Source organism: Diospyros lotus, chromosome 5 (genome assembly GCF_014633365.1).
Source record: "Diospyros lotus cultivar Yz01 chromosome 5, ASM1463336v1, whole genome shotgun sequence".
Lineage (NCBI taxonomy): Eukaryota > Viridiplantae > Streptophyta > Magnoliopsida > Ericales > Ebenaceae > Diospyros > Diospyros lotus.
Window position 1 is genome coordinate 22,844,596 of NC_068342.1, and position 23,401 is coordinate 22,867,996.

Sequence of the window (23,401 nt, forward strand, 5' to 3'; positions counted from 1 at the left end):
CCTCGAGCTCTTTAGTCACCCGAGCTTCGACCTTAGCCTTTATCTGCTTGACCTCCTGCTTCGCTGCCTCCGCTTCCTTAGATGCAGTGTCAACTCGCTCGAGTGCTAGCTCCAGATCGTTTTTCATTTTAATCACCTCCGCTTCAGCTTTATTAAGCTTTGTAGTAGCTTGGGAAAAGGCCGAGTTCTAAACTCTTTTCTCACTAGCAACCTGGTCTTCAGCCTCGCTTTTGGCCCTCTCGACCTCCCTCACCCACTCCTCTAGACCCAGGGTGACATTCTGGGCTTTCTGGGACTTAATGGTCAAGAAGGCCAAACTATCCTCCAACTTCTTCTTGTCCTTCCTGAGCACCTCGATGATGGCCTCGAGCTGCTCTTTATTCTTGGCGACAAGGGCTCTCTCCTCATTTTGTTTAAAGATGCTCAGGGAAGCCTGTAAAACCTGAGAGGTTAGTATATGAGAAAGAGAAGAACAAAATTTGCAAAGTCGAGCGAAGATCCTTACCAAAAGGCCGTGACGAGCAATGTAGTTGGAGAACGTATCACTAGACACCTCCTTCTTGTCCAGAGCCTTGGTGGAGTTACCAAGGACCCTACCCAAGTTGTCAAGGAGGGGGTCGAAGTATGCCCCCCCCCGGCTACGACCTCAGATGCGCTCGGCTTGGTGGAAGCGGTTGCTTTCTTTCTTTTGTCCATCTGAGCTTGTTGAGCTGTAGACGAAGAAGTGGGAGCTTTCCTTTTGCTCCCAGCAGCAGGGGCCTTCTCACAAATTATCAACTTTCCGTGCCTAGCCTCGGCCATGGCCACCTCGCGCTGTGAAGAGGAGGCAAGTTGTGCATCAGGGGCATGCTCTGGCAAGGTCGCGAGGTCAGAATTGGGTAGAGCGACGAGGCCGTGATTCTCGTCGGCCACCACGGAGCAAGGTTCTGCCCTTTGGACATTGGCAGAGGGAAGAGAAGAAGAGACGACAACATGCAAGCTTAAGTTTGCGGACTGACTAGGCCTCTCGGGTTGAAGCTTCACCATCTCCGATGATGCTGGTAAGGCCCCAACCATGACTTCTTGATGAGCTGTAGCTTCCCTGATTGGACTTTCACTAAAGTTGACCATGTCGAAGGCCGACCTTACCTTCTTCTGGCCCTAAACTCCTATGTCCTCCTCCTTAATGTCTTTGAAGCCAAGAGGAGGGAGAGCTAGTAGTTGCGAAGCAAAGAATCGATAAGCTTGTAGTCGTCCTCGTCAGTTTTTGCTTTCAAAGCCGACTTAAGTCCCTGGGCCTCAGAAATGGTCAGCTCGGGCTTTCCACCAGTGACGTCTACAAGATCTGAGAAGAAACTTGTTAAAAAAAAAATTTAATAAAGCTCAAGCTGAAGGTCCACTTACTCGGTACAAGGATGAAGCTGAGATTATTAAGATCATGAGGCGAGGAATAAGAGATGTAAAACCACTAGGACTTGTATTCCTCTACATTGGACTTGCCCTTGGCCTTTCCTTGAGGCAAGAGCTTCTTATAGTCAGAAGAACGAGGTGCCATGTAATATAACCCGTCCTTGGTATCCTTGAAAGAATAAAGATACCTGAGAATTTTAGGTGATGGAAGAGGAAGTTTGTTCTTTTTGAAGAGTATGGTTAGGGAGGTCAGCTAGGCATAAGAATTTGGAGTCAATTGGAAGGGTGCGAGTTTCAAGTCTTTGAGAATGGTTATAAGGTAGGGATGGATTGGAAACCTAAGTCCAAACTCTAGGTGTTGGGGGCTGACAACTACAAACCTTGCGGCGGGGGGGGGGGGGGGAAGTGATGTGTGATTTATGCACAATTAATTCAGACAAGTGTACCCTAGTCAAATCTGCATATAGTGATGAAAAGATGTCGATCCCACGAGAACTAGATCACAATACCAAAACGATTCTAAATTAATCTAAGTTGAACCAATTAATTAATTGATGAATAAAAAGAAAAATAAATGGAAAACTAGATTCTTTGTGAGAAAAATTAATTAATGAGTGCACTAGGATTTAGATTTCATTCAATCTAGGTTATGTAATTATCTATTCAATCCAATTCAAAACCATAAATACCTTTACAGTATTTTATAATTATTTGCATGTGATGGTGGATTTTCCTCAATTAATTAATAAGCTTTCTCAAGTCATATTAATCATTTATTAATTCAATTTCACTGTCAGATTTCTGAACAAATATCAACGAAATAAATAAGCATTAAGTTCTTTGGAAACCTCTAATCTCGGAAGAGGATTTGACTCACTAAGCTTCCTCGATTCCCACACATGAGCTAATCATCTTTCGATCTCATAGTCAAGCATGTGATTTATATTGTCTATGAATCTAATTTATAATAATCATTTAGTCAGTCATGCATAAATCATTGAATCATTAAAAGGTAGCCAATCTTTTAAAGTATTAAATACAACAATATAAATTTCTCACGTAAATAATAATCCGATTTTGAATCAAATCAAACAAATACTCACATAATCCCGATATTAAAATCCATCCAAACCCTAGTTAAAATAAATTAACTAGATATTATTAAAATAAAAATTAAATGAAGAAACAGATAGGCTCCCTATCCCAGATCTGTTTCAGATCTGGGTGCGGTTGCGCTCAATTCTTCTGTGTCCGCAGCTTCAATTTCTTTGTTACTGCGCGCGCCTCCAGTGCTCGGCCGCTTCCAAGCCGTCTCCAATTCCATTCAATCCCCTTTTCCCCTTCACATATTATATATATATATATATATGTGTGTGTGTGTGTGTGTGGCGTGGGCTGCCCTAGCCAAGCCCAATTCACGCCACTGTTAGATTCTTCTAATTTAATAATATAATATATCTAAAATGCATATGCCATGTCCTATTCTTCACCTTCAGGCCTTCGCGCCACTGCCACCAGTTATTATATATATAGATATATTATTTATCTTTTTATTATAATTTGTATAATATAATACATATATATAAATATTACAATATAATATAATATTTAATATAATATAATATAAAATATTTAATATACTATTAATTATAATATTAATCATTTAAAATATTTATTTATTTTAAAATTAATTTTATAATATATATATATTTTTTCTTTTTATGCCAAATCGTCAAATTAATTTCCTTTGTTGAGTACCTATAAAAAGAGATTAAAATAATATAAAATTCATATAAACACATATTTATATAGGAAAATTAACACAAGATTAAGATAAAAAATAGATAAAAATATATATACAATTAAGTCCTATCAAATACCCCCACACTTAACATTTTGCTTGTCCTCAAGCAAAGTAGAGAAGAAATACAAAATAAACACTTCATTTTCATGTTAGGCCAAAATCAAGAATTCCAATAACATATCAACGCATAATTAATCACAAAATTGATTACCATCCATATTATTATATCAACTCTAAATCCAAAAGTATTAATTGAAAGAATTAGTCATACAAAATCATCACTTTTGATGCCATACATACTTCAAAATTAATTCATGAAATCTTGCAACTAACACAATTGAATCATGCAATAGTTTTTTTGCAATTACTTCTCTCCACTACTACAAACATAAGGAGTAATAGGGATAATGATTTTTTTTTTTTGAATCACTCTTTTCTAAGCATTATTTGGTTTTGACGCGAATGTCAACATTTTGTGATGAAGACATCCGATTACTCCCCTAAATAATTGCTTAAAATGCATTTGTATACTCATATTTTGAACTATCGTTTGACATGAAGGATGATGTAAGAGCACACTGTCAGTTACTATTAAGCAGCTCAAAACATAGGAGTAGAAAAATAGCAAAAATAATTTTTTTTCCTTTTGTTTTGTTTTGCTCTTTTTTTTTTTTTTTTTTCATCATCCCATTTTACTTTAACTCTGTTTAGGCCTAGTTTCAAGAAGTAATCACAATATTATTCTCACATAATCAATCATGCATAATCACAAAATCTCATGAATTTTATCAAGAAGCATATATTTCAACAATCATGATAATCCGTCATAATCAATTCCTTTTCCTTAATATTGTTAAACCTAGAATCAATAATCAAATAGAACAGTTCCCAATTTTGAATTAATTATGCATTGAACCAAAGTTAATATAGGAAACATGAAATCGACCTAAACATGAAAATAAAACATTTTTTTAAAGAAAATCATCATTCATGCACATTATATATTTCTTCTTTTTTTTCAATCAAAAAAAAATTGAGGAAAACTATTGAATTTCCCACCCCCACACTTAAATTAAACATTGTCCCCAATATTTAAAAAATAAGAAAAGAGGAAGAGAAAAGCAATACTCCCCTGATATAGACCTTATTGAAATACTTGAAGATTTCTGGGCTTATTCTTTTGAAGAAGAGAGGCTAGACCTTATTGAAATACTTGAAGATTTCTGGGCTTATTCTTTTGAAGAAGAGAGGCTGGACTTCTGGATTCAACAAGTCCTAAAAAGAAGAAAGATAAAAAAAAAAATGAAATAAGAAATCAATCCAAGAATATTCTAAAAATTAACAAAAATAAAAAGAAAAAATAAATAATATTTCGAATGGGTTGCCTCCCATCAAGCGCTTCTTTATAGTCATTAGCTTGACTATATCTCATTCTTCAAGGAGGCTAAAATTCCTCCAATTTTCTCTTCTTTGCCCTTATTTCCTTCAAAACTTTTTCATAATTGGGAATCAGAGAAATAACAAAAAGCAAAGGGATGTTAATATGAAAGTTTTTAAACCTCTTTAAAAATTTAATAAATTGTTAAACCAAATTAGTCACAAGAAATATTTTTGAAAAAGGAAGAGGGGTTCTAAAAGATTTTAAATTAAGAGTAGAAGAACTCCCTTTTTTCTCCATTGATGACCCACGATCTTCTTCTTTGATTTCAACATCTTGACTTTCTTCCTCTTTTGTATGCTCATAATTTTTTCTTCTTTTTCAAGTTCCTTTTCACTTTGCAAAATGATGGCTTGTACTTGTTTCCTTGGATTCTTCTCAATATTGTTAAGCGCTTCTCCTTGTGGGTTTTCCAAAATTGTTTGAGCAAATTATCCAATTTGAGTTTCCATGCTTTGAAGTCTTGCCTCTGTACTATTGATAAATTTTTCCATCATGTCCTCCAAATTTGACTTTTCTTCTTGTAGATTTTGATGCTGTTGAAAACATGGAGGCTCTTATTGTTGATCATTACCCCCAAAAAAAATTGGGATGGCTCCACCATCCAGGATTGTAAGTGTCAGAGTAAGGATTGAAATCGGATTTGTTGCCACCATAAGAAATAAAATTAGTTTGTTCAAAGGAAGAACAAAAAGGATTTCCTACTTAACAATTAACACTAATGTGTCCCCCTTGCCCACAAAGCTCACAAGAAAAAAAAATAAGAAGGAGAAACATTCATTGTTGACACCCCCAAATTTTTCACATTCTCATTTAATGTAGCTATTTGAATAGATAAGGCAGTGATAGAATCAAAATTATAAATGTCAACTCCCTTTGTATTTGCTCTCTCATTGCCCCATTGATAACCGTTAGTTGCCATCTCCTGAAAAAGTTAAGAATTAAAAATTAAAAATAAAAAAATTTCTTAAAAGGTAAAGTAAAATAAAAATAATCATAAATAAATGAAATAAAAAAAGAAAATCTACAAAGAAAAAGAAAAGAAGTAAAATAAAATTAAAATATTTAAATCCTAAAGAAAAATATATAAATGTTCAATCTAAGGCTAATTTATGTAGTTTTGATATGTAATAAATTAGTCCCCGACAACGATGCCAAAAACTTGATGTTTGATTTATGCACAATTAATTCAGGCAAGTGTACCCTAGTCAAATCTGCATATAGTGATGAAAAGATATCGATCCCACGAGAACTAGATCACAATATCAAAACGATTCTAAATTAACCTAAGTTGAACCAATTAATTAATTGATGAATAAAAAGAAAAATAAATGAAAAACTAGATTCTTTGTGAGAAAAATTAATTAACGAGTGCACTAGGATTTAGATTTCATTCAATCTAAGTTATGTAATTTTCTATTCAATCCAATTCAAAACCATAAATACCTTTACAGTATTTTATAATTATTTGCATGTGATGGTGGATTTTCCTCAATTAATTAATAAGCTTTCTCAAGTCATATTAATCCTTTACTAATTCAATTTCTCTGTCAGATTTCTGAACAAATATCAACGAAATAAATAAGCATTAAGTTCTTTAGAAATCTCTAATCTCGGAAGGGGATTTGACTCACTAAGCTTCATCGATTCTCACACATGAGCTAATCATCTTTCGATCTCATAGTCAAGCATGTGATTTATATTGCCTATGGATCTAATTTATAACATTCATTTAGTCAGTCATGCATAAATCATTGAATCATTAAAAGGTAGCCAATCTTTTAAAGTATTAAATACAACAATATAAATTTCTCACGCAAATAATAATCGGATTTTGAATCAAACCAAACAAATACTCACATAATCCCGATATTAAAATCCATCCAAATCCTAGTTAAAATAAATTAACTAGATATTATTAAAATAAAAATAAAATAAAAATTAAATGAAGAAACAGAGAGGCTCCCTATCCAAGATCTGTTTCAGATCTGGGTGCGGCTGCGCTCAATTCTTCTGTGTCCGCAGCTTCAATTTCTTTGTTACTGCGCGCGCCTCCAGTGCTCGGCCGCTTCCAAGCCGTCTCCAATTCCATTCAATCCCCTTTTCCCCTTCACGTATTATATATATATATATATATATATGTGTGTGTGTGTGTGGCGTGGGCTGCCCTAGCCAACCCAATTCACGCCACTGTTAGATTCTTCTTATTTAATAATATATAATATATCTAAAATGCATATGCCATGTCCTATTCTTCGCGCCACTGCCACCATTTATTATATATATAGATATATTATTTATCTTTTTATTATAATTTGTATAATATAATACATATATATAAATATTACAATATAATATAATATTTAATATATAATATAATATAATATAATATAATATAAAATATTTAATATACTATTAATTATAATAACTTTAATTATATTATAATATTAATTATTTAAAATATTTATTTATTTTAAAATTAATTTTACAATATATATATTTTTTCTTTTTACGCCCAAATCGTCAAATTAATTTCCTTTGCCGAGTATCTACAAAAAGAGGTTAAAATAATATAAAATTCATATAAACACATATTTATGTAGAAATATTAACACAAGATTAAGATAAAAAATAGATAAAAATATATATACAATTAAACCCTTTCAGAAAGGCTACGTGGTTGTTGGGAGAAGGCACCATTACACGAGTGCCGCAGGGTAGGTGGTACTCCGAAGTGCATGACCTCAGCTTGCTGATCGTCAGTTTCGAAGGGTAACGCTTGAAGACCTCGCGAGTTGCTCGTTCCTCAACAGCTCGTTGGGCGACTACAGGGTCAAGACGCCGAGGTACCTTTTCAACGACATCAGTATCAGACGGGATCACATCCTGCGCAATCTGCACCAATGTCCCTTCGCTGTAATACCCGGTATTACATGGTATTGAAAATAAATAATTTTGATTATTTTGGCAGGACCTCGGGTGGTCCGGGAAGGCCAAAAGTCAATTTCGAGTAATTAATTATTAAGAATTGCCAAATTGACAACTGGGAGTGCCTCGAGACTTGGATGTCCAGGGAAGAGGGCAAGGGATTGGTGAGCGTCTCGAGATGAGGATAGTGACGCTGTTGACGGTCTGACCGGGAATAATTTTCGGAATAAATTCTGTATAAGCTCGAGTGGGTGCCGATACCGAATAATCGGAGGGGACCTCCTGGAAGCTGAGGGAACCCTAGGGGTGGTTCGATTTTCTGAGTAAGGCAACTCTTAAGTATTTTTGGGTCGAATAAAGGTTCCGTGTGGGCCCAGGGACGAAATTGGTATTATCGAGTAAGCGTCGATAATTAATTGGAGAGAAATCACGATTTAATGGGGCTTGATATATATTAAGTAAGGTATGGAGGGTCAAAGTGCAATTACCTATATTTTTTTTAATTGCAATTAATAAATCCCTCAAGTGTAATTTGGGAAAATTAGAGGATTATATATGTAATTAGTTTATATATATATATATATATATATATAGGCAAGGAAGCTTCCTTGAAGCTTCGTGAGTTCTCTGCCATTTGAAATGGCCGAACAGAGGAGAGTGAGATCAGAGAAAAGATGGAGAGAGAGCTCGCGACAGAGAGGGAGCCAAGCCGAGAGAGATCGAGAGAATGAGGGAGATCGAGATAGAGGGAGATGTGGGCTGAGCGCAGCAAAGCTGATCGGCCATGGCAGCAACCACCATGGCCGAGGAAGATGACCAGCAGCGGTGAGGCAGCCGTAGTGAGCTGGGCTTCGATGGAGGCTGAGGCAAAAACGACCAGTGGTGGCCATGTGAGCACCAGCAGAGGCGGGGGTCGGTGTCGGCGGAAGCTTCAAGGGCCGTTAATGGCCGCTGGTTGCAGCAATGGCTGGCCGCGAGCAGGTGGTGGCGCGCGTAGGTGCTGGCAGCGGCGATGGCGGTGGCTGCGAGGCAGATTTCGGCGGAGGTAGTGGCTAGCCGGTGGCCACGAGCAGCGGCGGCGGTCAGCGTGCTGGGCATCGATGGCAGGCTGCCATGCCCGAAGGAGAAGAAGGCGCGGGGAAGAAGATGAGCAGGGAAAAAAAAAAAGAAAAATGGAAAAGAAAAAAAATAAAAGGAAAATAATTTCTGGAAAATAAGGAAAAATAGTCAAAAAATCCAGAAAAATATGGGAAAAATCTTGGAAATTATTTTGAGGCTTGATGAGCTTGCCGGAAGCTCGAAAATTGGATTTTTGAGCACAAGTGGCTTCTCGAGAGGCAAGGCTGATGTGGGCGTTTAGCTGCTTTTCTCTTCAGATTAATTGAGGTAATTAATTTATTTCTTTTCAAAATAATTTGGTTATGAGAGATAATGAATTGTGTCGTATTGGTTGGATTGAGCCCTCAGTGGGGTTGATTGGAAGTTGTTGTCGGTGTGTGTGTGTGGCGAAGTAGAGGGCATTGGTTTAATGCCGGATGTTGATAGAGTTGGGTTTTTGTGTGTTTGCCTCTAGGTTCGATCGGGAAGGCGGTAATCCTAGAAGGGCTCGGAGTTCGGGCTGGCGTTCTCGCCGAGGCAGAGATGAGGCTTCGAGCCAGGTAAGGGACGGCCCCATGTGGTGGTGGCCTTGCAAGTTGGTAAATATGCCTGATAATGTTTTTATGTTGCATTGGCATGTAGTGGTTATATCTTGTGTGATGCAAAACCTAGTGGACCTATGGCCATAGGGAGGACTAGTGTGGTGGGGGCTGATAGGTTGATGCCTCAAACCTTAGTGGGTTGTGAGGATGTGTGAGCCTAGCCTCATTTGCATGCATTGGCATACATAAACATGATTATATTCATATTTACATGCATTGCACCCTTATTGAGTCTTTATGACTCATGAGGTTTTACCTCATGTGTAGATATTGCAAGTCCAGAGGCAAGCAAGGATGGCGCCGGGAGGCTGCTGTGGCAATTAAATTTGTTGCCTGAGATGTGTTGTTGTATATTCCCTTGTAAATTTTTATACTTATTCATGTAATTGAGTGTAAGCAATATTGAGCATTAGATGTATTTAATTGTGTAATCATCATAGTGTGATAGATGATTGTGAGATTGCTTGTTGAATGTGGCATAGTCGTTAAAGCCAAGTTTCGGATCGAGTCAAGATCAGCAAGGTATGTTCTCATAAATCCCCAATACTCAGCGAAGTGTTTGTATGCTAGCCTTGTGCCTGGGTCACCTCTGGCTTGCTATGGGGTGAGCTGAAGAGAGGTGAAGCTCACTCGGGTTTCGGGTCTTGGTCTGCTGGATTTTTCTTATTTGAGTTGGGACCGATTCCTGAGTGGAGCGAAGGGAAGGACGAAGCCTAGTTCCCACCTAGGGCGTTTCTTGTTGAAACATAGTCCAACCCTTCAGTTGAGGTTGTCGGGTGAGTAATCCAGTCGATTATTTACTGATGGCGCCCGTAAGTGGGAGCGGGTCGTTACAGTTGGTATCAGAGCATGGATAGCTGTATAAGTGGGGAAGGCTAGCGTGCTTAAGTGTTAAATGTGGTCGGTTAAGTGATTAATGTGAGGAATTGCAAGGGTTTTGGAATAGAGGATGTCTGGCATGATTTGAATGCAAGTCGAAATTTCGTAACTGCTGAGTTGGGGTCGAGAACAATTGATTTAAAATTTTGAGATTTCAATGTAAGGTTGGTCCGATAACCTTGAAAGTTGGACATGTGGACCGAGGACCCTAAGGGATTGGGTCAAGTCATTGAGGCCTGCAATGGCATGTTTGGATATTCCTGTTCTTTGGATGAGAAAATACCCTGGATTGAGAAGATATACCTGTAAGAGGTATACAAGTTGAGCAATGAGGAACCGAAAACCCGAGTGTGGGTGTTGGTGTTAAGAAAACTCGAATGTGGCATTTCGGGGATATGAAGTGTTGAGGCTTGTGTGGGGACACGAAATCGAAGCATGACTAATCCGAGAAGGGATTAGTGGAGCATCCCTATGCCAGGGATCTGCCGAGCATGTTCGAGGGAATAGAGTTGTCCCTTGGAAGTGGTGCGGTAAGGCTTGGGCACTTGAGATAGAGTGAGCTATAGTGGGATTAGCCCGAGACTCAAGAAAAATGAGTCGTCAACTGGTTATGTGACGAGCTCCTAGGAGTAAGGTTGCCTGCAATAAGGCTCCATGGGGAGCATGCATGTAAGGCATCTGTTTGTCATAGCCAATGATGGCATGAAGTAAGTAGCATCTAGAAGGACTTCGAGTTGAGTCATGCGTGCTGAAAGCATGCTAGATGTATACGGTACGATGTAATGAGAGGTGATTGTACTGTTATGATGATCCCGGAGGGGATGTGCCTAGGGTATGAGTGGACCCTAGCAGGTTTTTGTATGTGATGGAAGTCCCAAGCGAGTCGAGCTGGAATCCAGATTGAGATTAAGGAGTTGGGCATGCGTTGATGTGCGTGTGAGAGCCATTGGGTTAGCAGTCCTAGTTGTGAAGGGCCAAAAGACCGTTCATGTGAGTGATGGATGAGGGGTCAATCAAAACTCTCATTAGAATGCTTGGGGTCTGGTAGGACTCCTAAGGTCGGGAGATGAGAGGTGAATAGACCCTCATTATGATGCCTAGGGTCGTGATGACGCCTAAGGTCTCGAGACCCTTGATGGGAGACGCGGAGGTCACCCGATGAAGGGTATGAACGGGTGTGTGTGTTCCGAGGGCGATGAGTGTGTGGCAATAGGACATCCATAGGCTATGCGCACAATGGAAATGCCAACTTCGGATGCCAAGTGGGCAGGGGCATGGTGAGCAATGTGGAGGCTCCGAATTTTAAATTCCAATTCATGGGAGCCTGAGTGAGGCGTGCTGGAAGGCCAAGCTGGGCATCATGACTGAATGCACTATGGGTGTGCAAGGAGAGACGAGAGGTCTCAATTCACCTAGAGGGTAATGGTAGGTGCTCGATGGTTATGGGTACCTAAGCTTGAGATAGGCTCAGCATGTTGGTTGTGGTTTGAGAGTCTCTTAAGAGGTAAGAGATGCAGAGTCTTGAGAAGCGAGGCTCATGGTATGAGCTTGAGGTTATCAAGGCAAGGATAACCAAGCAAGATGGCTTTAGTAAGGTGGTGGTGGAACCATCGTAGCTCAGGAGGGCTTTAAGTAGCCTTGATGCTAAGGGTGCAAGGCTCGATGTGACGGATCTGATGCTATGGACCGTGTGGCAGAGGACTAATGAGTTGGCTCGCATTGAGGGCAAGTGGCCCATGGGCTTGATCAATTTAGTGAACTGCAGGTGACGGTCAAATGCCGAAGATTTGGAGCAGCACCCTAGGAAATTTGGTCAGATGAGTCTAAGAATCTCCTGCTAAGGATAGGACATCTAGAGTAGTCCTAAGGAGAAAACGTGGAACGCGGTAATGATCCGATAGATTTGTTGTCGAGTAGGACGCCTGGTAAGAATAGTGGCTGCGAGCGTAACGAGGTAGTCACGTCAAGTTCGATGTCAGAGGTGTGACTGAAAGGCTGAAAGTCACATTACGGGGTGTGAAACAGATCAGAGTGGGACCTGAGCCATGCTGTTGGAAACTATTGTTGGGCCAGTGTATGGGAGCAACACGGTAATGATGATTAGGTGTTGGCTCTTCGAAGCACAGGGCAACACGATGGGGAACCAGTGTTGGGCCAGTGTATGGGAGTGACACGGTGATGGTGACCAGGTGTTGGCTCGCCTAAAGCACAGGGCAACACAGTGATTATGCAGATGGTCAGGGGCTAAAGATTTGTGAAATGCGGTAGGGTGACGAAAGTTGTGGCCAGTTCCACAACTCAACTGCTAGTAATAAGAGTTGTCAGGGTGTTCCACCCAGGTGGAGTGTAAGCCCCTTTATCTCGTTAAAGTAGTGTCGAAGTGGTTTGGCGAATGTTGAGGTGTTGTAGCATCTCGAGATGTTTAAGGAAGAAACCTGGGAAAAAGAAATGGGTCTAGCATGGGAATAACGCTACGGTTGATGCCTATCGTTGACGGGTCTAATGCTAAGGACCACTGGATATAGACGGTTAGTTCACAGGAGGGACTGCAGCCCTCTATGTGGAGTAACCTGTCTGCGGTGGAGACGATTAGACGCCGAAGACTTGGGGTATGCCATAGGTTATGTCTGGGCTAGACCTAAATTTCTGTGAGGGTTGAAGTGTCGTGGTAGTGCTTTTGTTGTCAGGGCAGCAAGAAGGATTATGAATCGATTAGGTGATATCTTGTGGTGTGATAACAAGATGTGTGGCAATGCTCCTTGCTAAAGGATGCTAACGCAGTTGTGGTTGAATTTGATCGAAGTTGATCGAATAAATTGAGATGATGGACCCTGTGTGACCTTGCGGTGATGCAAGAAGATGGGTCAATTGGTGGAGTCGATAAATGACTCTAGGATGTTACGTAAGTGTCGTGAAGGGCGAGACTTACGAGTTAGAAGCCAACCATGAGATGGGAATATTGAGGCGTGCGAAAGTCTCAAGTATGAGGATCTCTAATCCTGTGATGTGAGTTGTGGCAGGTTGAACGTGTGGCCGAGGCACGATTTGAAATTCGTGAAGGCTTGAAATTGCACGGTCTAGTAGTAGTCCTGATGTGTCGATGCAAAAATGAGGAGGTACCCTCATGTAGCACCGGATGGATTTCCGGTTGAAGACACAGGATTAGTTGCCAGGTGGTAGCACCTGATGGCAATGGTGAGAGCGTGAAGCTCGAGGACTGTGAAGTAAAGCCTTGTTGGGTGTCGTGTATGCCTCTAGTATAAAGGTTCAGCGGGTCCTGGTAGTTAGACCAGGCCAATTTTGAGAAAGAGATCCAAGGGGATAAAAGAAGGTTGGTCAAGGCAAAGTTGTGCCGCTTGAAGGAGTGCTACTCCGTAACGAGAGTTATAAATGGTGGAGTTGAAATGTGTCCTGGGTAGAACGTGAGAGGTTCTCCCGAGAAAGGTCGAGCATAGGGCAACAACATTAAATGGACCTCCTAAGGCACTACCACTCTAACGGGATGCATCACCCGGGGAAAGCCAGCGTGATGGCAAGTGCCTGAGTAGGAATGTGAGTCCTACGACATCTAATGGAAGTGTGAGTTCCACAGAAGTAGCAGGGGTGATGTCCAGTGGGTGGAGTTAAATCAAAAATCATAGTCGATGAGTGCAAGAGTAGTGCCTGGAGAAAAGTTGTGCTGGTTATGAGCCGGGCGATCCTGTTAAAGCTAATCGAGTTGATTAGATGGAAGGTGAAGGCGAATTTAAGATGTCACCAATGGGTGGCTAGAGCTTAAAGAAAGAGCTTGTGGGACGAGATTGGTTTCCAGGAATCGTGTAAAAGTGATGAAATCACCTGGAAGCTGTGAGTAATACAGCTAGAGGGATGCCTTGGAGTTTGGGCAATTAATGAGATTTAACCTCGTGGCTAAAGGTTAATGATTGTGAAAGGAAATCAGCTAGTGGAGCCGATTGGTGACTAGCTGAGGGTAGCTGATGGTGACCAAAGACGCCAATTGGTGATAGCAGCAGCGGCGAGCGGTGGCTAGCCATGGTCGTGTTGCGTCGTGAGAGTAGTTGGTCAGTGGCGTTGGTGGATCTGGAGTCGTGGTTGCGGCTGGATGTGGCGCTAAGCGATGGCAAGAGATTGTCTTAGCTGATGATGATGGCGTTAAGGCTAATGTGCACGCTCACTGAGTGATGTGAGCTGGTTGTAGCAAAAGTTATAAGAAACCTGGGAGAAGCCAAAGTTTCTCAGGGAATAAGCTAGCTACTATAAGTATAGCAAAGTGATTTGGGAAAATGGCCTAAGGGTGGGGTCGTGTTTGTTGTGATGACCAGTAAGGTTCATGGAGCAACGAGTCTTTTGAGATGGCATGGTAGTGTCATCGTCGCTGTCAGGGAAAAGATGTCAGGAAAGTCAAAGGTAGCCATTTTGCATGGTAAGACCTTGAAGCCGAGTGTGAATGGCCATGAAGGCTGGTGCCTGTGAAATTTCAGATGCAACGACCGTGGAGGAAAAATTCATTGTTATTTTTGAACCATTATGCATAGTTTAAATCAGGTGTTTATCGCAAATTGAGGATGAACCTGATTTAGGATTGCTGAAAGTTTCGTGCCTCAAGAGTAAGAGGCCCTGTCGAGGCTCTAGCGAGATTTGAAAAGTTCCAATGAAATTGAAGCTGGGCGAATAAATTTGGCTAGAAGACCGCTACAAGAGTGAGGGTGTTACCGTGTTAGCTTGTTAAGGTGCGGACCAAAGGCACGAGTCATCCTACAGGTGCGATGCAATAAGTGAATGTGCAGATAGTAATAAGTCAATCACTTGTGCCACGCACCGTGGGTGATGACGAGGGCCGATTAATGGTTCGGCGACCCAAAAGCGAAATGGTAGAATCCTTAACTCGCGGTAGGGTTTAAAAGCCAAGGTAAGGCCTAGCATGGGGCAAGATTGTGAAATCTAAAATGAGGTGAGGAATTGAAGAGGGGGTTGCTCAGTGAAGAGTTCCTTGTTTGGGGTATGAAACCCCTACTAGCATGTGATATCGGCTAGTAAGTACCTTGTGTGCTTAATGCGAAGAACTCCTAGTTGGGAGAAGGTTGTGGCCCGAGCATGGTTAAGCTCGAGGTGAAAATGTCATGGTGCGTGCATCGCCAAGCTCGAGGTGGACTCGAGTAGTGCACGTGTGATTGAAATGTGAAATTTCCTAGCATGGTGTTAGGTATATCGATTTTGCATAATCGTATCGATAAATGAGGGTCGGCTGGTCAAAGTAGAAAACCATGTATGAAATGGTCGAAGTTGGCTGGGTGGGCCAAATGGGTGCTTCCCATGTAGTGCTAGCGTGATAAGTTGATCGGTAATGAGAGATTGCCATGAGGATCAACTCAAGCTATGCATGTGTGTGATTAATGACGGTATGCCATGATAAATGGGTGTCTGAGTGTCTTGTGGGCACTAAAAAGAAACATTGCGGCTAATGATCAGTGCTAAGACGTTGTTGGTTGGACCAGCGTAAAATCGTGGCCATGTGTGATTGGCAGTGGGAAACGTTGCCGTGTGTGATCGGCGTAAAATCGTGGTAGACTGATCAGTAATGCAATGTTAGTGAGAGTTGTTTTGGTTGATGCGAAAGAGGGAAATGGGAAGAAAACCTGCAAAGCGATGCTTCGAGGTAGAGAAAATTCATCCGGAGATGAATGTCGTTGCAGTAAGCATGACCAGCGACCAGTGGTGCGGTTTGGCGAGAGGCCAAAGCAGTGTTTGGTTGATAAATGTCCTCGAGAAGTGGAGGACCAAATGCCTAAGTGAAACCTTAAGGTGAGAATGACCCAGGGCAAAGGTCGAGAAATGGTTCGGTTACGAGATCCTCGAGCAGGGGATTTGGGGGGGGGGGGTAGCCGGAGAACGTGATTATCTTGGGTAAGAGATCAAGGTAAAGTGAATTTCGAGGACGAAATTCTTTAAGGAGGGTGGAATGTAATATCCGGTATTACATGGTATTGAAAATAAATAATTTTGATTATTTTGGCAGGACCTCGGGTGGTCCGGGAAGGCCAAAAGTCAATTTCGAGTAATTAATTATTAAGAATTGCCAAATTGATAACTGGGAGTGCCTCGAGACTTGGATGTCCAGGGAAGAGGGCAAGGGATTGGTGAGCCTCTCGAGATGAGGATAGTGACGCTGTTGACGGTCCGACCGGGAATAATTTTCGGAATAAATTCTGTATAAGCCCGAGTGGGTGCCGATACCGAATAGTCGGAGGGGACCTCCTGGAAGCTGAGGGAACCCTAGGGGTGGTTCGGTTTTCTGAGTAAGGCAACTCTTAAGTATTTTTGGGTCAAATAAAGGTTCCGTGTGGGCCCAGGGACGAAATTGGTATTATCGAGTAAGCGTCGATAATTAATTGGAGAGAAATCACGATTTAATGGGGCTTGATATATATTAAGTAAGGCATGGAGGGTCAAAGTGCAATTACCTATATTTTTTTTAATTGCAATTAATAAATCCCTCAAGTGTAATTTGGGAAAATTAGAGGATTATATATGTAATTAGTTTATATATATATATATATATAGGCAAGGAAGCTTCCTTGAAGCTTCGTGAGTTCTCTGCCATTTGAAATGGCCGAACAGAGGAGAGTGAGATCAGAGAAAAGATGGAGAGAGAGCTCGTGACAGAGAGGGAGCCAAGCCGAGAGAGATCGAGAGAATGAGGGAGATCGAGATAGAGGGAGATGTGGGCTGAGCGCAGCAAAGCTGATCGGCCATGGCAGCAACCACCATGGCCGAGGAAGATGACCAGCAGCGGTGAGGCAGCCGTAGTGAGATGGGCTTCGATGGAGGCTGAGGCAAAAACGACCAGTGGTGGCCATGTGAGCACCAGCAGAGGCGGGGGTCGGTGTCGGCGGAAGCTTCAAGGGCCGTTAATGGCCGCTGGTTGCAGCAATGGCTGGCCGCGAGCAGGTGATGGCGCGCGTAGGTGCTGGCAGCGGCGATGGCGGCTGATGGCGGTGGTTGCGAGGCAGATTTCGGCGGAGGTAGTGGCTAGCCGGTGGCCACGAGCAGCGGCGGCGGTCAGCGGGCTGGGCATCGATGGCAGGCTGCCATGCGCGAAGGAGAAGAAGGCGCGGGGAAGAAGATGAGCAGGGAAAAAAAAAAAGAAAAATGGAAAAGAAAAAAAAATAAAAGGAAAATAATTTCTGGAAAATAAGGAAAAATAGTCAAAAAATCCAGAAAAATATGGGAAAAATCTTTGAAATTATTTTGGGGCTTGATGAGCTTGCCGGAAGCTCGAAAATTGGATTTTTGAGCACAAGTGGCTTCTCGAGAGGCAAGGCCGATGTGGGCGTTTAGCTGCTTTTCTCTTCAGATTAATTGAGGTAATTAATTTATTTCTTTTCAAAATAATTTGGTTATGAGAGATAATGAATTGTGTCGTATTGGTTGGATTGAGCCCTCAGTGGGGTTGATTGGAAGTTGTTGTCGGTGTGTGTGTGTGGCGAAGTAGAGGGCATTGGTTTAATGCCGGATGTTGATAGAGTTGGGTTTTTGTGTGTTTGCCTCTAGGTTCGATCGGGAAGGCGGTAATCCTAGAAGGGCTCGGAGTTCGGGCTGGCGTTCTCGCCGAGGCAGAGATGAGGCTTCGAGCCAGGTAAGGGACGGCCCCATGTGGTGGTGGCCTTGCAAGTTGGTAAATATGCCTGATAATGTTTTTATGTTGCATTGGCATGTAGTGGTTATATCTTGTGTGATGCAAAACCTAGTGGACCTATGGCCATAGGGAGGACTAGTGTGGTGGGGGCTGATAGGTTGATGCCTCAAACCTTAGTGGGTTGTGAGGATGTGTGAGCCTAGCCTAATTTGCATGCATTGGCATACATAAACATGATTATATTCATATTTACATGCATTGCACCCTTATTGAGTCTTTATGACTCATGAGGTTTTACCTCATGTGTAGATATTGCAAGTCCAGAGGCAAGCAAGGATGGCGCCGGGAGGCTACTGTGGCAATTAAATTTGTTGCCTGAGATGTGTTGTTGTATATTCCCTTGTAAATTTTTATACTTATTCATGTAATTGAGTGTAAGCAATATTGAGCATTAGATGTATTTAATTGTGTAATCATCATAGTGTGATAGATGATTGTGAGATTGCTTGTTGAATGTGGCATAGTCGTTAAAGCCAAGTTTCGGATCGAGTCAAGATCAGCAAGGTATGTTCTCATAAATCCCCAATACTCAGCGAAGTGTTTGTATGCTAGCCTTGTGCCTGGGTCACCTTTGGCTTGCTATGGGGTGAGCTGAAGAGAGGTGAAGCTCACTCGGGTTTCGGGTCTTGGTCTGCTGGATTTTTCTTATTTGAGTTGGGACCGATTCCTGAGTGGAGCGAAGGGAAGGACGAAGCCTAGTTCCCACCTAGGGCGTTTCTTGTTGAAACATAGTCCAACCCTTCAGTTGAGGTTGTCAGGTGAGTAATCCGGTCGATTATTTACCGATAGCGCCCGTAAGTGGGAGCGGGTCGTTACAGTGCTCTAGAGAGCTAACGGTGTTATCGTCTTCTACCCTGTGGTTGTGGTGCTTCTGATTTGATGTAGACAAATATGATGAAAAGGCAAAAAGAAAAAAGAAGAGTCAGGTCATTGAGAGCAGACCAGTCCTCACGAACTGAAGTTCCTAAAGACATTTCCTACCTATCAAACGCGCACTTCGCTTAATATAAGCCTATTAAGCCCCCTAAAAAAGATGAAAGCTAGCCCTAAAAAACACACAACCATCACCAGGAGGTGAAGCACGGAAAATGAATCGACAAAAAGAATGGGAGTAGTGACGAAGCAAACTAAAGAGTCATGAGAAACTTATTGTTCTTGGTTGATCATTGCAAAAGTCAGAGACAAGAACCAATACTTGGTAGGAATGCGACGAAGAAAGGCAAAAAAGCTTCGGAGCAGTCAGCAGTGGAGTCTTGGAGTCGGAAGGAAGAAGAAGATTGCAAGAGCAAGAGGCGTTTTGAAATGGCACAGTGAGAGGGAAAAGAATTCCCCCGCACTTCTATAGGTTGAGTAATTCCACCATTGGATTAAGAGATTGATGAACTTCCCTAGATCTAATGGCAATGCATAAAGTCATGGGTCCCACGAGCATAATATTAAGCGGTTACGGGAAACGTGCACATTTAATGCGCCTCAGACAAGACGTGCTGCAGAAAGCGACACTATTTGAAACAATTGGGCAGAAGTCTAGAAGGTGGGCCGACAATTTGCGTAGCCCAGACGGACCAGCATATATCAGCTCGCGCTTCGTAGATCGCATTGCGAGCTGGGGGCTAGTGTTATGGGTAATTTCTGAATCACCTTTTATGAACCAGACTTTACCAAGCAGGCCGATCCAACCTCCCGAAGTCCAATGGGCCTAAGGATGAGGACACCTCAATAAGGTCGCAGATCGCTAAAACCTGAGCTCTGACAGCGAGAGTAAGCGAGCTCCCAGCGAGGCCTTTAGCTCGCTCGCCAATCCGATAAGCTCGTAGGGCAAAAAGATCGAGTAATAATTGGAGGCGATGCCCACCTTCCTTATCAAAAGCAAACCCAATCCCCGATAGTATAGAATTCATTCCTGATTGTATGGAGTTGATAAGGATACCTTGTCCTCATGATATGGCCCACTACTTTGAACTTCATGTAAACTGTAAACACCCCACTCTATAAATAGGGTGTCACAAAACCATTGTAAAGGACATGATGAATTACATACTGTTACTCTACCAAAATTATCAGAGAATAGTTGTGGAGTAGATTTTTTTTGGCTGAATCGCATAAAAATTCTCTTGCGTATTGTTTGCTATTTGTTTCTTCCCTTCGTATTCGTATTGATTTAATCAGTGCAGGCCGACGGATCACGGTCGACCAATTCTGAACGTTAACAATAATGTAGCTAAAATGTTTAAAATACCCCTTATCTAAGGTAATGAGGCAGCGTAAGACGGTGAGAATGAATGAGGTGATGAAGCGCATAAGTAAAATACCTCTCATCCAAGACGGTGAGACGCGTAAGGAGTATTTTTATCATTTATAATGTATTATGTAGTCTAAAGTATAGTTCAAATAGTACCAATAACATCATCCCATTAATAATCACTTTTCACCCTTTTTGAGGTCAACGAAATGTTAAAAACATAAAACTCACTAGTTAATTACAAGCACCTAACTTCTAAAATTTTTCTCTCTCCCCTCTACACAGTACTCTATGAGTCAAATCTCTCACACATGTTTGTCCAACCTGAACAACAAACACGGTGTAGCAATTATAGAGAGCCTCCATACTTAGTTTGGGAGAAAATTACATTTAAGCACAAATCTACAAATATTAAGAATATTCTTCACTTTTTTAAAATTATATTGATTATTTTTATTAGTTCCAAAATCATATCACATTATCTCTTATTTTTTAAAAATTATAATTAACTACACCTACTGTTTAATACTTATATTAGATTATTTCTTAAAATTAAATTTTCATTTATTGTTTCCTAAATACGACAATAAATCATCTTCAAACCGTCTAGATTCTGTAAAAAAGAAGTTGGTCAGAGGGCCCAAATTATTTCCGCGCAAACCCTCAAATGTTAGTCAAGCTTGGCAAAAATCAGAAGAAAATGCAGAGAATTTTGTGCATGATTTTCACATACTTTGAGAGGAGTCACATACTATTTTTACAGGCGGTAGATGATGAGTGTGTGTGTGTGTGGTGGGTGGGGGAGTTCTCCCGTAATTTCAAGATTGTTTGTTTCGATTTTCAAAGGCAACGATTTACATTCAATATTAGGGGAATAGCCCATGAGAGACTGACTAAGAAAGTCTCTTAGGGCACCCTTTGTGGGGTTTGTCCAAAGGCTTTTGCCTGAGAGGATCCCTCAAGTCCTTTTGCTCGGTAAAATTGTCTCTCTTATTTTTGGGCTTGTGGGCCTTTTGGACTATGTACATATTAATTTCCTTCATCAATTACCGGATCAGATCTTTTTACCACTTGATCCATTTGTTGAGATCTTACGCGAGCTTATATTTGAAATGCCTTTTGGGCTATGTACAATTTGTTGAGATCCAACGATTGGGGTCTCCTGTGGGCTTCCATTTGGAGTGACGCATGGTCCTTGCCACTTCGTCTCCTGTCCTGGGGGTGCTTATAAAAAGGGGGAACCAGAGTCATTTTCTGAGTTGCATCCAAACTTTAGCCAGTTTAGTTAGTAAGGAACCCACGTATATATGGGTTTGGGAGAGAGAATTGATGTGAATGAGTTGCATCTAAATCCAACCAATTTGGCTAGTAAGGAAAACACATATAGCGTACGTTTTACAAAGGCTATACGAGATTAGTTCTAGTTTTGATTGTGCATATATATATATCTATATATATGTCCTCATGTACAACTAGCTGGAGGCTAGTATTTGTATTTTAATTCTGCAATAAATGTAATCAAGACTATGGCTTGTTTTACTTATTCGAGATGTATATATGAATGTATTTAAAGATTAATGACGAGCTGAAGATTAGCTGAGTTTGCTTTCCTGTTATCAATGTTCAGTTGGGTTAACTTCATTCAAAACTAGTTGTAATTTGTAAATAGGATAGTGTATATCATTGGAGGCTATAGTGTCAATTATGTTGTTTTGCTTTTGATGATAAAAAAAACTTTATATCTTTGGAAATAGAAAATGAAAAATCCAAATAACACCGAAGAATAGATCTATTTTTAATGTGCTTTCAATATATGCAAAAATCCTTTGTGGCATAAATTTTCAATTTGGAAGTTAGTATTATGGTATTAAAGAATATTCATTTTGAAATCAAACGTTTTTTTAGAGGAGTGTGTTAAAATTCTTTTAAAATCATACATACTCGGTTAAATTCAAAGCAAAACTGTCAACCACATTGGAGAATCTTTCGACCGTTTTGTGCCTAAGAAAATGGGCTGATGAATCACGTAAAAATTGTCGACCTCTTTGTCCAAAGAGTTGACCATTTTTAGTTTTGGAGCAAAAACAGTCGATCGTTCTTGTGAACTGTTGACAGGACATTTTCATACTCTATGTAATTTTTGTGTAAGTTCAAAAAAGTCAATCGTCGCTGTAACATGTCAGATTTTTCTCAAAACTGTCAACTTGTTTGATAAAATAGTTGACCTTTTGCATGAAAATGTCTATAGGTTATAAAATTTGTCAATTGAATTTTTTAAAAAGTCGACTATTTTTAGAAGATGTCGAAAGTTTTTCTTAAGCCGTAAGAAGATTTTCAAATTCTCGATGGAAACAGTAGATCGTTTTGAAAAATTGTCAACGGTTTCTTCATTGACATGATAAAATGACTAGTTTTTGCAAGTATTAAATGCTTTCAACGGCTCTTGAAACAGCTAATAAATTCAAAGCTTAGGAAAAACCTATAAATACCAGCCCAATGATGCACTAAAGAAGGTTACCAAGCATATACAAGTTTCAAGTGATCTCATCCTTCATTCAAGTGCTTAAATTTTCAATTTTTCTCTCAACCAAAGGTGTAATTCATTTGTTATACCTTATTTAAGCCTTGTTGTATATTTTATAGAGACATTGTAACTGAGAGGTTTAACTTTAAGATATTGTCAATTGTAATCTCTGTGTATTTCCTATTAGTTTTGTTAGAGGGCCTACTTGGGTGCAAGTAGCAGGTTATATCTACCTAGCTAGTTGTTAGAAGGCTTATTTGATTTCAAGAATGAGGTTTTAGTGAGGTTTGAAATCCTTAGAGATGAGGTAAGGTAGTGGACATGCTGAGTTGAGTTGAACCACTATAAATTTCTTGTGTCTATTTCTGCACTAAAACCAATTTTCAAGAAAAAATTTGTAAAAATCGATTTAATTTTTATAACACCCATTTTACCCCCTTCTTGGGTGTGTGGTGACTTGCTTGTGCCAATCCAACAATTGGTATTAGAGTTGATTTATTTGATTTTCAGGTTTAATCACCTAAGGAAGATCCTCAAATGGCATATCTTTTTGTTAGAACAGTAGGTTCTATGGCATACACCAAGAGGGGGGGTGAATTGGTTATTTTTTAAAAAAAAAAACTTAATTGATAGAACTTTGAAATCCTTTTGATTGAAAATGAAAAACTCAATGCACGTGAGGATAATGAAATGCTAGCAGTGATAAACAAATAAAAAGAAACATAAGCAAGAGAGAACACAAAGATTTATAGTGGTTCGGTTTAACCCAAGTCTAATCCACTACCTTAGCTCCTCACTAAG

At 40.6% G+C, this 23,401-nt stretch overlaps 1 long non-coding RNA gene across 2 annotated transcripts; it reads left to right on the forward strand.

The window, feature by feature from the left end:
• Positions 1 to 8,098: 8,098 nt before the first annotated feature.
• On the forward strand, positions 8,099 to 21,616 carry LOC127801653 (uncharacterized). 2 transcript variants are annotated; one of them, XR_008023108.1, is made up of 5 exons: positions 8,099 to 8,945; positions 9,133 to 9,217; positions 9,527 to 17,502; positions 17,690 to 17,774; positions 18,084 to 21,616. It is a non-coding gene; the product is annotated as an uncharacterized LOC127801653 (long non-coding RNA). The 2 variants fall into 2 exon arrangements; XR_008023109.1 differs by having other exon boundaries at positions 9,133 to 17,502.
• The last annotated feature ends 1,785 nt before the right edge of the window (positions 21,617 to 23,401 follow it).